General features: G+C 36.7%; 1 long non-coding RNA gene across 1 annotated transcript in view; it reads left to right on the top strand.

The window, feature by feature from the left end:
- The first annotated feature begins 348 nt into the window (after positions 1–348).
- LOC117085146 overlaps positions 349–13,924 on the top strand; it is a 34,038-nt gene continuing 20,462 nt past the window's right edge. Inside the window, exons 1-2 of the long non-coding RNA XR_004437816.1 lie at positions 349–504; positions 7,379–7,458. This is a non-coding gene — a long non-coding RNA (uncharacterized LOC117085146). The remainder of the gene's footprint in view (positions 505–7,378; positions 7,459–13,924) is intronic.

Below are 13,924 nucleotides of genomic sequence, written 5' to 3' on the forward strand. Positions count from 1 at the left end.
GCATTGATATACGAAAGCTAAATAGTCAGAACCTACACACAATTAGAGCTCTTTTTACCATCAGTATTTGAGCCTTCCTGTAACTCCATTTCTTGTAATTACCCCCTCATCACCACCAAGAAAAAACAGTCGACCCTAAATGTGGCACCACAATTCCTGTGGTGCCAGTTTTAAAGAAGGTGCCAAATAGCCTCATCCCCTGATTTAATACCTTTGTGCAAACCTGTGCCACCTCATGTGGGCTGGACTTGGTGACTAACTTCTGTCAATAGAATTAAACAGAAATCACATGACATAAAAGTAGTGTGACATCACCCAGAATCTATCGCTTTAGTTGTCATGTCACCACTTAGGCAGACTATGAAGAGATACATAGGGTGAGAAACGGAGGCCTTCAGTCAACAGCTGGGGAGAAGCTGAGTCCCGTCAACAATTCAAAAGACTGCAGTCCCAGCCAACAGCTTGATGTAACCTCATGAGAGACCCTGAACCACAACCACCTAGGTAAGCCGCTCCCAGATTCCTGACCCACAAAATGACGTGGGATAAGAAATGTTTGTTGCCACAAGCTGGTAAATTTTGGCAAAATCCATTACAAAGCAATGGATAACTAATACAGTTTTAAACTTATTTGAGAAGTTCTGTCTCAGGAGCAAGTAGCTAAGGAACCCTAATCTCAGCCAGTCTTTGCTTCCATGCCAGGCTCACTTGCTTCTGCACTGATAAAAAGATTCCTTGAATCAGCTGTTATGTGTTTTTTCTTTCTTCAATATCAATCATGTTTCCTGTTCTTGGCACTTAGTATCCAAGTCGGATATCTCAAAGACACGTGATAGTTGTTTTTAGGTTGAAATCTTGCCTGAAATAGGGATTCCAGATGCACTGCTTGTTTTGATCTCTGAGTCCTGACTGTTCTGCCATTTAGTTGGGACTTCCTGAATTTTCTGGGCAGAGACCCATATACCACCTGGACATCTTCCTTTGGCCAGTGACACCACAGTACACACTTGTAAGCACCGTTTCTCTAAAACAGTACAAGGGGAGGAACATGTATTGACTGTCAGTGTTTTAGATATGATTTAATTTAATTATTCAAAATGCTCTGAAAAGAATTATTTTCATTTTATAGACAAACATTGAAGGTTCAGAAAGGGTTAAAAATGTCCTGAATTATGGAGTTGGTAAATGCAAACCCATGTTTGCAACTTGTACATATTTGACTCATATATGCATGTACTTAACCCAAATAATGTATGGTCTCCCTAACAAATAGTTCTTTGTGGTAAGCTAGTGGGAAAAAATCTTTCTGACAGCCCCCTTAGCTGCTTCCCTGAGATCCTTTTACCTGTATATTCACTCCTCTTCAGTGGTCATGATGTATCTGAAGTTGGTTCCTTCTGGTGGGTTCTTGGTCTAGCTGACTTCAAGAATGAGGTCGCGGACCTTCGCAGTGAGTGTTACAGCTCTTAAAGGTGGAACGGACCCAAAGAGCGAGCAGCAGAGAGATTTATGGTGAAGAACGAAAGAACAAAGCTTCCACAGCGTGGAAGGATCCCGAGCGGGTTGCCGCTGGGTCCCCGGCTTCATTCTTGAAGTCAGCGAGACTAAGAACCCACTGGAAGGAACAGACTCCGGACACAATGACAGACCTAACCACAGCAAGGAGAACATTACTATTATTCATGCCACTGGCACGTCGGGTCTGGAATTGTTTTGCATGACACTTTCGCGGTAGATGCACCTCCTGGGCCCATTCTAGTTCATCACTATGCTACCTGTCGACCAAAGTTTATCCATGTGTAACTTCTTCCTCAACTTTACAGTAGGGACTCTGCTCTCCTGCTAGGATGGAAGTCTTCCAGGTCCCAATCATCTGATTTAAAACTCTGACAAGCTATGTGGCCAAGTCCTTTTCCTGGGTGGGTACTGACCTTGGCTTCCAGACACCTTTCCCCCTTGATTTATTTCCAAGAATGAACAAAGAAGAGCAGATCAGGTACAAATATACACAATTGTAATATTGTTACCGCCTGCAGTTTTTGTGTAGTTCTATCTCACACACTGTATTCATTATACCTTTATCATCTTGGGATCATTTTCATCGCAGTAAACTCCTAAACCAGTTGTTCAAACCTTAGTGTGCATGAGATTCACATACTCCACTACTTGCTTCTGTGAACTTGGAGAAGACAAAGTTCTTATCTAAGCCTCAGGTTCTTTTTGTAGTGGTGATTTTTCATAAGAGCTATCCTATAATGTGGCTATAAAAATTAAATAAGATAATCCATGGGAAGCACTTGGTATGCTTCAAGACAAATAGCAAATGGTAGTGTTCTTTGTTATTAAAAGGCACAGGTGGGGCCTTCGGATGCCCATTTTTAGTAAGCAACTCTAGCTATTACAACACAACTTGCCATTAGAGCATACTACAAGAATTACTAACAGAATACAACTAAACCTTGTTTGGTTATTTTGATATTATTGATCTTATGCATTTCCTAGTTTCTCTTCTCCTTAGCCTTTGCATCTGACTCACCAGGGAATGTTCTCTCTGTTTTTAGACTTTTCTGTTTTATTTCTGAGATGCTAAATAGCTGTCTCTCTTGCAAGATATTTTATTTTATTTATTTTTTATTTTTTTATTTTTTCAGACTGACAACCTGGCAATAGTGATTGTGTGGAAAGTGGCCTGTAGCTCTCCCATATTCCACCAGAGCCCCTTCCTCTAGAGTTAGTCCATAATCTGTATTGGTTGTTGTTTTCTCCACATCCACTCAAATAACAAATATTTCAGGATGCAAAGTATATCTTTTTTTCTGGAATAAGAGCCCAAAGATTACGAGCTACTTGCTAGTCACGGAAATGTCTATGATTTAGTATTAAATTTCAAGACAAAAAGGCACTTCCATTTTGGTTATGATGGATAATGGATTTCGGAATTATTCTTTGCTTGTACAAACAACAATGACATGAAAAACGGGACAAATAAATGGAACTAGTTTTAGGTCTTGGCAACAGAGATCTCAGAATGCATGCTGTTTTTAAATGTCAGAAACATTCAAGATAGCCCTTATATTGGACAATAAAATGTTTCAATAATCTTTAAAATTAAGGCAAACATATTGACTATGATAAAATTGCATTAGAAGCCAATTAAATATTTCTAAAAATATCCAAAATATTTAGTAATAAATTGGAACAAAGTAATAATCTATAATAGTATTATTTATAATTAAATCAATACTAAATACAAAATAATGCAAGATAAAATAATTTAAAGATAATTACATATAATTTCTAATATAAAATGACTGTTTCTAATATTTAGATAAAATTTGTGGAATTAAGCTAAAGCATTGCTTGGAGAAAAATCTATAACTTCAAATGACTTAATTAAAAAGATAGGTTTAAGATTAATAATGTAAGTTTAAACATTTGGAAACTAGGAAAAGAAAGGTAAATTGATATTAAATAACAGAAAGGAAATAATAAGGATGAAAATAGAAACACATAAACAAGAATAGCAAACAGCCAACAAAAACAAATCATCATTCATTGAAAGGACCAATAAGATCAATACACCTCTAGATTAAATGATCAAGAAAAGAAAGAGAGAAAACACAAATTATCAATATCAGGAATGAAGGAGACATCGCCAAGAATTCTAACAATATTACAAGAATCTCAAAAGATAATTATGAAAACTTTTGTGATAATAAATTCTTCAAGTTAAATTAAATAGAAAAATTCCCTGAAGTCATATTCCCAAAACTGTCTCAAGACAAAATAGAAAAAGCTGTGTATCTATTAAAGAAAGTTAGTTTCTAATTAAATATATTTTAGTCAAGGAAACTCTAGGCATACATAGCTTCCTTAATATATTCAGGCAAATGTTTAAAGTACTGCACATCTTTTTTTCAGAAGATAGAGAAGGAAGCACTTTCCAATTCATTTTATGAGCTATCATTACTGTGACAACAAAACCAGACAGGTATTACAATGAAGCAAATCTCAAGACAGATCTCTCTCAGGAGCAGATGCAAAAATTCTTAACAAAATAAATATTAACAAGTCATATCTGATAATAGACTGTAATCAAGTCACATTTATTCGAGGCATGCAAGGTTGGTTTGACATTGCAAAGTCAATCAATATACATTATCATATTAACAGATTATTGAAATGACTAATGTATTTAGTCATTTCAATACAGATAAATGACTAATGTATTTAGTCATTTCAATAAATGCAGAAATATTATTTAATACAAATTCTCAGCAAACTTAGAATAAATGGGGACTTCCTCAGTCTGATAAAGACATGTATAAGTAATCTTCAGCTAAGATCTTATTTAATAGTGAAGCCATAATAAAAAAAAGGACAATAATATCCATCCATTAAAAGGGATGTTGCTTTCCCCATTGTGTTAGAGCACCTGACCAGTGCAATAAGAAAACAAACAAGCAAACAAATAGTATGTGTAGCTTTTGCAATAACATGATGATGACAAAAGTTAGGAATAAACTAAGGGACACATTTATAAAACTTAATAAAAAGTATAAAGCATCGCTGAAATAAATTTAAAAATTCAAATAAATGCAAAAATATACTATATTAACAGCTTTGAAGATTGAATATTGTTCCTGGGTTGGTTCTTTTCAGATTGATAGATTTTATACAACACTAATAAAATTACAGTAGGATTTTGCCGCAATGATTCAAAAGTCATATGTTCATTGTAAAAGTCATGTATTCATTTCAAAAGTTATAATTGCCAAAACTGTTTTAAAAAGGAACAAAATTGAATTTAATATAAAGCTTCAGTGATCAAGGGAGTGTGAATTTTGCATAAAGATAAACAAATAGATTAATGTAACAGATTATGGTTTCTACAAATATACCTATAATTATCAAGTTGATTAGTTCTCAACAAAAGGTAACAAACCAAGGAAGAAAATTAACATTTTAAATAAGTTTTGCAGAATCAAATCGATAGCCATAGGAAAAAAACTATTGTCAGCCCCTGGTTCATCCTATGTACAAGAGTAAATTTGAATGGATCTGACACATGAATTTTAAGGTTAAAATTATGGTTTCTAGAGGAAAACAGGAAAGACATCTCTGTGATCAAGGCACAGTAGATAAAGACTTTTTTGAAAGTACAGTTCCAGAAAACATTAAAAAGTAATGAATTGAACTTTATAAAAATTAAATTCCTCAGTTCATCAAATTACTCTTTTAATAAAATTAAAATGTATCATTAGCACAGATATCTGAGAAAGAACTTTTTGCAGAAAAAAAGAATTCCTTCAATTAAAAAAAAGGGGGAATGATACCTAAAGACCAATAAGCACATTACATTTTTTAATGTGCTCAGCATTATTAATCATCAGAGAAATGCAAATTCAAATCAAATTGTGATATAATACAAATCCACAGGAATAGCTAAAGCCACTACACCAAAATGTTGGTGAGAGTGTGGAACTATAAAAAAAGTGTTTTGTTTTTCTTTTTTGAAAATGTAAAACATTACAAGCATTTTGCAGTACTATGGTAGTTTCTTACAAAGGTAAATATTCAGTGATCACACTATTCCACTACTAGTTATTTTAACAAGAGAAATAAAAACAAATGCCGCAATAAGACTTTTATGAGAATGTTCAGAGCAGCTTTATTCATAATATACAAATAAAACAAATTCAAATATCTGTTAACAAGACAATGAATAAATAAAGTATGACATATTTATTAAATGAAATATCATTCAGGACTATCAATATTTGTATGGATGAAATGACATGGGCGAATCTTAAAAAGATAATGTTGAGCTAATACATTCTGACCAAAACAGTACATATTGTAAGATTTCATTTATTTGAAATTCTATTATAGGCAAAGCTTAATTTATGGAGATAGAAATCAGAGTAGCAGTTGCCCCTGGGTGGGAGTTTGAATCCAGACTGCCTTGGGAGGTGGCAGAGAGGCCAGGCTTTCCGAGATGTTGCAAATGTTCTCTTCTGACTGGGGAAAGGTTATATGAGTATATGCATATGTTAAAACATATTGCAATGTAAATTTAAATTCTATGTATTCCACTCTATGTAGCTATATTGGTGTACTTACTCTGTCATAACAGAATACCATAGACTGAGTGGGTTAAACAACAGAAATTTATTTTCTCACGGTTCTGGAAGTCAGAAGTTCAAGAACAAGGTGCCTTCAGAGTTGGTGTCTGATGAGGCCTCTCTGTCTGACCTTTGCTGTGTGCACTAGGGAGAGAGAGAGCTCTAGTATCTCTTCATCTTCTTCTAAGGACACCAGTTCTACTCAGTTAGGGACCTATCTTTGTGACCTCATTTTACCTTACCTCCTTAAAGACTGTACCTACAAAAATCAAAAAAGAAAAAAAAAACTTTATCTTCAAAAAAGTCACATAGGGAGCTAGAGGTTCAACATATGAATTTGGGAGACACACAATTTAGTTCATGACAGTAACTTATAACCTTAAAATGGAAAAAAAAAGGCAAGGAAAAGATACATTTATGTTCTATGGGAAGTTTCATTTCTAGTTATATTAAAACTAATTATTATTATTATTTGAGACAGTGTCTGACACTATCACCCAGGCTGAAGTACAGTAGTGCGATCTAGGCTCACTGCAGCCTCCTCCTCCTGGGTTCAAGCAATTCTTCTACCTCAGTCTCCCTCATAGCTAGGACTATAGGCATGTACCACCACACCTGGCTAATTTTTGTATTTTTTGGTAGAGACAGGATTTCACCATGTTAGCCAGGCTGATCTCAAATTCCTGACCTTAAGTGATCCATCTGCCTTGGCCTCCCAAAGTGCTGGGATTACAGATGTGTGCCTGGTCCTAAATATCAAATATTAAAATACACTTAATTTCCAGTGATACAAAAATTAAAGTGATAAAACATCCAGGGTCACATATTTACCAACAAAGATAGTAACAAATGCTCTGAAGAGTCAGTCAAAGGAAGCCAATTAAATAGCTTGAATTCAACACAACTGAGCTGTTTCCACTATGCTGGTCTTACTGGCAATGACACTTAAGAAAGGAGTGAGGTAGTTTACCTTTAAGTAAGGCTTTGATTTTGCCAACTTAATACAGAGCCACATCTATGATCAGACATTATACCTCTCACTAATCCATTTGTCCTTCTGACATTTAGAATGATTTTTCAAGATTCCACATCAATCACACACCTTCATGTATTACATATGTGGCAAATTACTATTTGATAAAATCTAATTTAATTCCATACAGTCAATGTTCCATAGGAAATAAGCTCTTGAGGGCTGGGCAAAATTGAGAAGCTTGAAATGTTGTTATTTATTTTTTCCTTCTACGCCATAGGGATCACTGTGTAAAGACTCATAGGAAATGCTTTCCTAGATGTCCTCCCAGGAATATCTCCTGTGCTACAACTGGAAAAAGTAATACTCTTTCTTCTGTCTTTGCATTAAACGTATATTGAGCATGTTTTCTCTTTCTAAGCACTGCAGTGGGTGCTGGTGATAAGAAATAAACACAAGTAATTTTAGCCATGAGAACAGTCACATACCCATCACTCCAGGAGATGTGGTGGTTGCCAGCAGAGACAAGACTGTGAAACTCTGTCTTGGGCTAATGAGGAAAATAGATGTGTAAGCTTTGACTGTTTGAGTAAACTGAAGTTTACTGGGTAGAGGTCGAGTGAGAAATGACAAGAAAATCCCAGGTGCAAGGAATAGCAGTGAAGCTTTTAAGACTTGAAAAGAGCATGGAGCATTTCTAGAATTCAGTGGCTCTGTATGCCTTTGTGGAAGATGAAATGGGAAAGGTAGGGAGAAGAGAGAATATGTTGAACAGTGTTGAATATCATGCTTTCGTTCTTCTAGACTTTAGTGAGTTAAGAAATTTTTAAACTGAATTGTATCATTAGATTTCTCTGTCAGAAAGGCAGGAGTCCCAGCTCTAAGGAGGGTGGGGGGAAGGGACCTAGCTATAAAATCACTGTCATTGGGAAATTGGATTACAAAGAGGCCAGCACTAAGGTTGTTTGCAATGATTTTATTAATTGCTTTAATACTTAGTAGACCACATGGAATCAGCTAATGAGCTAGTTACAAGGAGGATATAGAGAACACATTGACATCTCAATAATCTAAAAGCATATAAGTCATTCGTGGAAGCAGACAGGTGAATGAGTACTTAAAAATATCAGGGGCATCTTGACATTTTTTCACGATCACTCTCTTTCCAATGTCTTCAGTGAGCGAAATAATACCAACTTCTCACCTTTATTAGGTATTTTGTAATTTCCAAAGTATGTCCATGTATATCATCTCACTTGAGCTTCACAAAAGCCTCTGTAATGGAGGAATTTATCCTAGGAAGAAACTGGGGCTTATACAAAGAAAATGATTTGCATAACAGCCTAAGAGTAGTCAGGAACAGAGTTGAAGCCAGAATTTATTTATTCCAGTGCACTGCACAGCTTCTCTGTGAACTCTAGTTCCGCATTTATAATCATCTTCTTTATTTCTTTTGAATCTTCAAATCCTGATTGTTTACCCAGCAGGCCCATTGGCCCTCTCTGACCTCTCCTTTCCCAAGAGTGTGATGGTGACTGTCAGCCTTCTAGAGCCTATGCTGCTCCCCCGCCCTGCTCCATATTATTTTGTGTCTTCCCGGTTTCTGTTTGTATCATCGGCCTCTGACCCACAACTTGAGCATCCCAAATCCTTGGGCCTATCTTGTGCTCCATTTGACTGTCTCCTTCTTATACCTGGACTTGACCTACTTGAAGAAAGTTTTCTTCAAGACTAATTTCAACAGACTTTGCAAGAAATGGCTGGCAGCATGGCCATATATTTATTCAATCATATATGCATTCATTTACCAAACATACAATGAATACCAACTCTGTGTCAGATACTTTGCTAAGCACTATTAAGTGTTATCAATGGAATTCACATGAAGTAGAAAGTGGCTAACTTTCGGGAAAAGAGAAAATAAAGTGTTAAAGAACTCTCAGGTTTTTGCCTGTATGAACTGTGTTTATCACAAGGTGTTGTCCCTACTTTAGGCTTTAATCTCACCTCCTATTATTATTCGAAGCTCATTGGTCCTACTAAATTATCAGCTTAATAAAATTAGTATGGAAGATTATATTTTTGTTCTCAATTTTTTACTCCTTTTCCGCAATAAGATTAAACAATTGGCTCGCCTGACATGTGACTTGCTCCTCTGTGACATTGACCTTGGCCATAGGACGTACTTTGGTCAATTAGGTGTTAGCAGATGATATTTTTCATGTCAGAGACAGGACTTTAAGTGTTACTGCATTTTGTGGCTCAGTCTCCTTGAGTTTCCGCCCATGGTCCATGGCAGGAATGCTCCTGCACTTTGGGTGCACACATAGAGCATTTCTTAACAAAGTCTCTGGCAATCTGCACCCCACTGGCAGAACACCCTAAAACCTTGATGGATTCCTGCTTACTTTTCTCATCAATTGAAACGTTACCGCCTGCAGAAAATCTTTGCCACACCCACTGTATATCTTCCCACTCTCCCTTTGGACTGTGTGTTCCTTAAAATCAGGAACCTGTCGATTTCATTTTTCTATCATTGTCCACCAGCCAATGTTTGAGATAAAGGAGGTATTCCGCAAAGAGCTGTTGAATGAGTGTATGAATGAGAGGCCTGAGATTCCCAAGAGAGAGGACTTGGAGTCTCATGGACAAACTTTTTCACACACATTCACTCCTAACTATTGAGTTTTATGAATATTTTGGTAATCTACAGAAAAAAAGGTAATTGTGCCTGGGTTGACTTTGGGAATCATTGCATAACAGAATTTTTCTAAAAAATGCACCCTCAAAAGATTTTGTCATAATAAACACATCATAGCAATAATAATTTCTCATAATTTTACTTTTTGATCATTTAATTTTCATTCCACAAATATTCATAGAGTGACTCTTATGTACCAAGTTTTTCATTTTACAGTTGAAATAACTGAGTACCCAAAAAGGAAAAAGAGTTGCCTTGTTCAAGATTAATAACTCTAAATTGTAGCTTAATGATCTCTGGGGTATAGGGGACTCCCTGAAAACAAATTAAATTGTGTATTTTCCAGAAGACCCTAGTTCTTCTTCCTCCAGGTTTAACATTCAAAAATGGAAGTGGATTTTGCACTGAGGCAGATCAGAACTCTAGTGCATTTGTACATGTGTATGAGAGTGTGTCTGTATGTGTGTGTGCGTGTGTCTCTGAGTGTGTAACCATGTGTGTGAGTGGGTTTGGCCATATGTGTGTATATGTGCATATGTGTGTGACCCAATATCCAGGAATTCCACCCTGCTGAGCAAAATGCATTTCATCAGTATTTATTCATACATACTACTGAAATTTGAACTGTCTTTTGAAGTTGATAAAGTATTTTAAAACTCATTGTATTTTGCTCTAGGCAGAGGTATTCTAGTCTTTTTGATTTTGGAAAAGGTAACCGAAGCAAATATAATGACTACCACAGATTGAGAAATGTCAGTGTGCCAGGCTCTGATCACAGGGCTTTGCAGATTTTTAACTCACCTAACACTCAGATCAACTACATAGTATAGACTCTATTGATATATATTCACACTCTTATGTTAATATCGTAACCAATTAATATCACCCACATTTATCTGATGAGGAAACTGAAACATAATGTGTTCAGTAACCTGTCTCAGGCCACACACATAGCTGGCAAAATGTGGTACTGTGATTTGAACCTCAGCACTCTGACTCGAGAGCGAAACTCTGAACTCCTCTAAGATACTAATGATGCCTCGTCCATCATTTCCCAACATGGAGGTGGAAGATCAAACTTCTGACTTAAAATTTGTAACTTTTCTCATTCTTTTTAAAAGTCTCATATCCCTGCTAAACATTTTAGTTTACAAAGCACGTTTACCATAATTCATTTATTTATAGAACAACAGATGGGTGAAACAAATAAAATTACCTTTCTTCAATTCACAGATTAAAAACTGGGATTCAGGCTCCAGAGTATTCAAGAGGCTTACCTAGGGTTATACTGGCAGTTAGCAGCAGACCTGAGACCAAAACCCAAGACACACAAGATGCAAGGATCCTCAACTCGTATGACCTCTGTGGTCCACGTGCTTATTTTGAGTTCTGCTATTCCGAGTGAGCTATGTTTACAGATGTCTTAACCAGTGTGGGCTGCTATACCACAGTTTCACAGACTGAATGACTTACAAACAACAGATACCTGTTTCTCACACCTCTACAGGCTGGAAATGCAAGGTCAGCATTCCAGCATGCTCAGATTGTCATGAGAGCCCTCTTCTAGATCGCAGATGGCTGCCTTCTTGTAGCCTCACATGGAAGGAAGGAAAGAGAGCTATCTAACTCCTCGGCCGCTCCTTATAAGAGTACTAATCCGACTGATGAGGGCTTTACCCTTGTGACCTAATTACCAGCCAAAAGCCCCACCTCTGAATATCATCACATTGGGATTAAGATTCAACATATATGAATTCGGTGGGGAGGAACACAAACATTCTGTTCATTGAAACAGACATGGTATAATTTCTAACTTTAATAAAAAGATAAATAAACCAAAGTGACCCAGAATTTCTTAACAAACAAGCCATGACCTTTATGCTACTGGGTTCTTAGAGCAGACATCATGGAAATGGGCCAGATGTAAGGTGATTGCAGTATTTGGAGATACATAGGTGAAAATAACACTTGCAGCCCTCATGTACTTAGAAGTTTTTATCTCAAAGAAAATAGAAACAATGGAATGTTCACAGTGCTGACAGCCAGGGCAATAAAGTCTCACTCAGGGAGCAAGGGAGACGCTTGTTGGAATTCAGTAGCAGAGGTTTTGATAGGCACCGTTTAATCAAACATATTATATCAGACTCATGGACTGTTAACTCTTTTGTAAGTTAGTCCAACTTCCATGTCAGGTAAAACGTGACTCTTTTTTGTATTGGGATCATAGGCCAATCCATATCATGTATCAGTTATCTATAATTAATATTAATTGTGACCGTTTGTGCTATTGTTGAGTTATCTCAAGTTATAGGACTATTATATAGCTTTGCTGAAGTTGCACAGCCAATTCAAGAGTAACTTCAATTGCTAATGAATATGGTTCCTTTTTTTTAGTCATTTTTCTCTTACACCATTAGCCATCCAATCTATTAGTCATTCCAACTACAAATTCCAAACCTAGATTTCTGTATTGCCTGACATTTTTCAGAGCTCATCTGTAGGTATTTTCTCACAGTCTTCTACAAAAGACTTAGAAATAGATACCACTGTTTCCTTTTTAAAATTTAAGAATTTCCTTTTAGAATTCCTAAGGCTGGAGAAATACAGATACTTGCCCGAGGTCACATGGAGAATGTAGCAGAATCTGACCAGAATGCAGGAGAATTTTAACTCCAACTTGAGACTTTTTCTTCTGTCACACATGGGGTCCTGACCGATATACAAACATGTAAAGAAATTTGGATTCTTCACTCCTATGCTCGTATTATCTCAGAGCTAGCTGACTCTGTTAATGCCTCCCTATTAATCCTCTTATTGACTATAGGATAAAATAAAGCCCTTACTCCTCAACCTGAATTTTATCATCTGAACCGTGTCTATTTCTGCAGTCTTATCACCAACTCTTTTCCTGTACTCATTGCTCCTTCCATCACACAAGATGACTTATAATTTCAAACCATGTGCATGTTTTCTAGCAATTCTGCCTGCATTGTTCCTCCAGACAGCCTTGCAATCCCTTTTCCATATGCTTGGTTAAAACTTACTGTTCATGATTACTTAGATTATATGTCAACTAATTAAGTATACCCTTTGGATTTCATCTTTGTGCCATATATAGTGGTAGGCCAGGGGCATTCAATCTTTTGGTTTCTAAGGGCCACGTTGGAAGAAGAAGAACTGTCTTGGGCCACACATAACATACACTAACACTAAAGATAGCTAATGAGCTTTTAAAAAGTTACAAAAAATACCTCATAATGTTTTAAGAAAGTTTATGAATTTGTGTTGGGCCACACCCAAAGCCATCCTGGGCCACATGCAGCCCACAGGCTGCAAGTTTGGACAAGTTTGTGCTAGGCACTGAAGGTCTAGATAGAGTGACCAATTGACCTGGTTTGCCAGGAACTGAGGGAGTTTCTGGGTTAAATAATGTACAGTGCTAAAAGTGTAATAGTCCTATGCAAAATGTTGGTATCCAATATCTAGAGGACAAATTGACTCCTCAACTGCATCATCTCATCCCTAGGCATTTGGATCTTGCCTCCTCTGGGTTGCCTGCTTCCTGTCTCTGCATTTACCTTATTGCTTTAATTATTGGTGTATCAACTGTCCACCTCCCAAAAAACTGTGTGATATGGTTTGGTTTGTCTCTGTATCCCTACCCAAATATCATCCTGAAGTGTAATTCCCACCTGTCTAAGGAGGGTCATTATGGGAGGTGATTGGATCATGGGGGTAGTTTCCCCCCTGCTGCTCTCATGATAATATGAAAACTCATGAGATCTGTTGGTTTAAAAAATAGTAGTTTTCCCTGTGCGCTCTCTCTCCTGTTGCCTTGTGAAGAAGGTTCTTGCTTCTCCTTTGCCTTCTGCCATGATTGTAAGTTTTCTGAGACTTCCCCAGCAATGCAGAACTGTGAGTCAATTAAGCCTCTTGTATTTATAAATTACCTATTCTCAGGTAGTATCTTTATAGCAGTGTGAAAATGAACTAATACAGAGAATTGGTAACCGGAGTAGGGTACTGCTATAAAGATAACCTGAAAATATGGAAGCAAATTTGGAACCAAGTGACAGGCTGAGGTTCGAACAGTTTGGAGGGCTGAGAAGAAGACAGGAAAGTGTA

The sequence above is a fragment of the Trachypithecus francoisi genome, unplaced genomic scaffold (assembly GCF_009764315.1).
Source record: "Trachypithecus francoisi isolate TF-2019V2 unplaced genomic scaffold, Tfra_2.0 Lachesis_group1, whole genome shotgun sequence".
Taxonomy (NCBI): Eukaryota; Metazoa; Chordata; class Mammalia; order Primates; family Cercopithecidae; genus Trachypithecus; species Trachypithecus francoisi.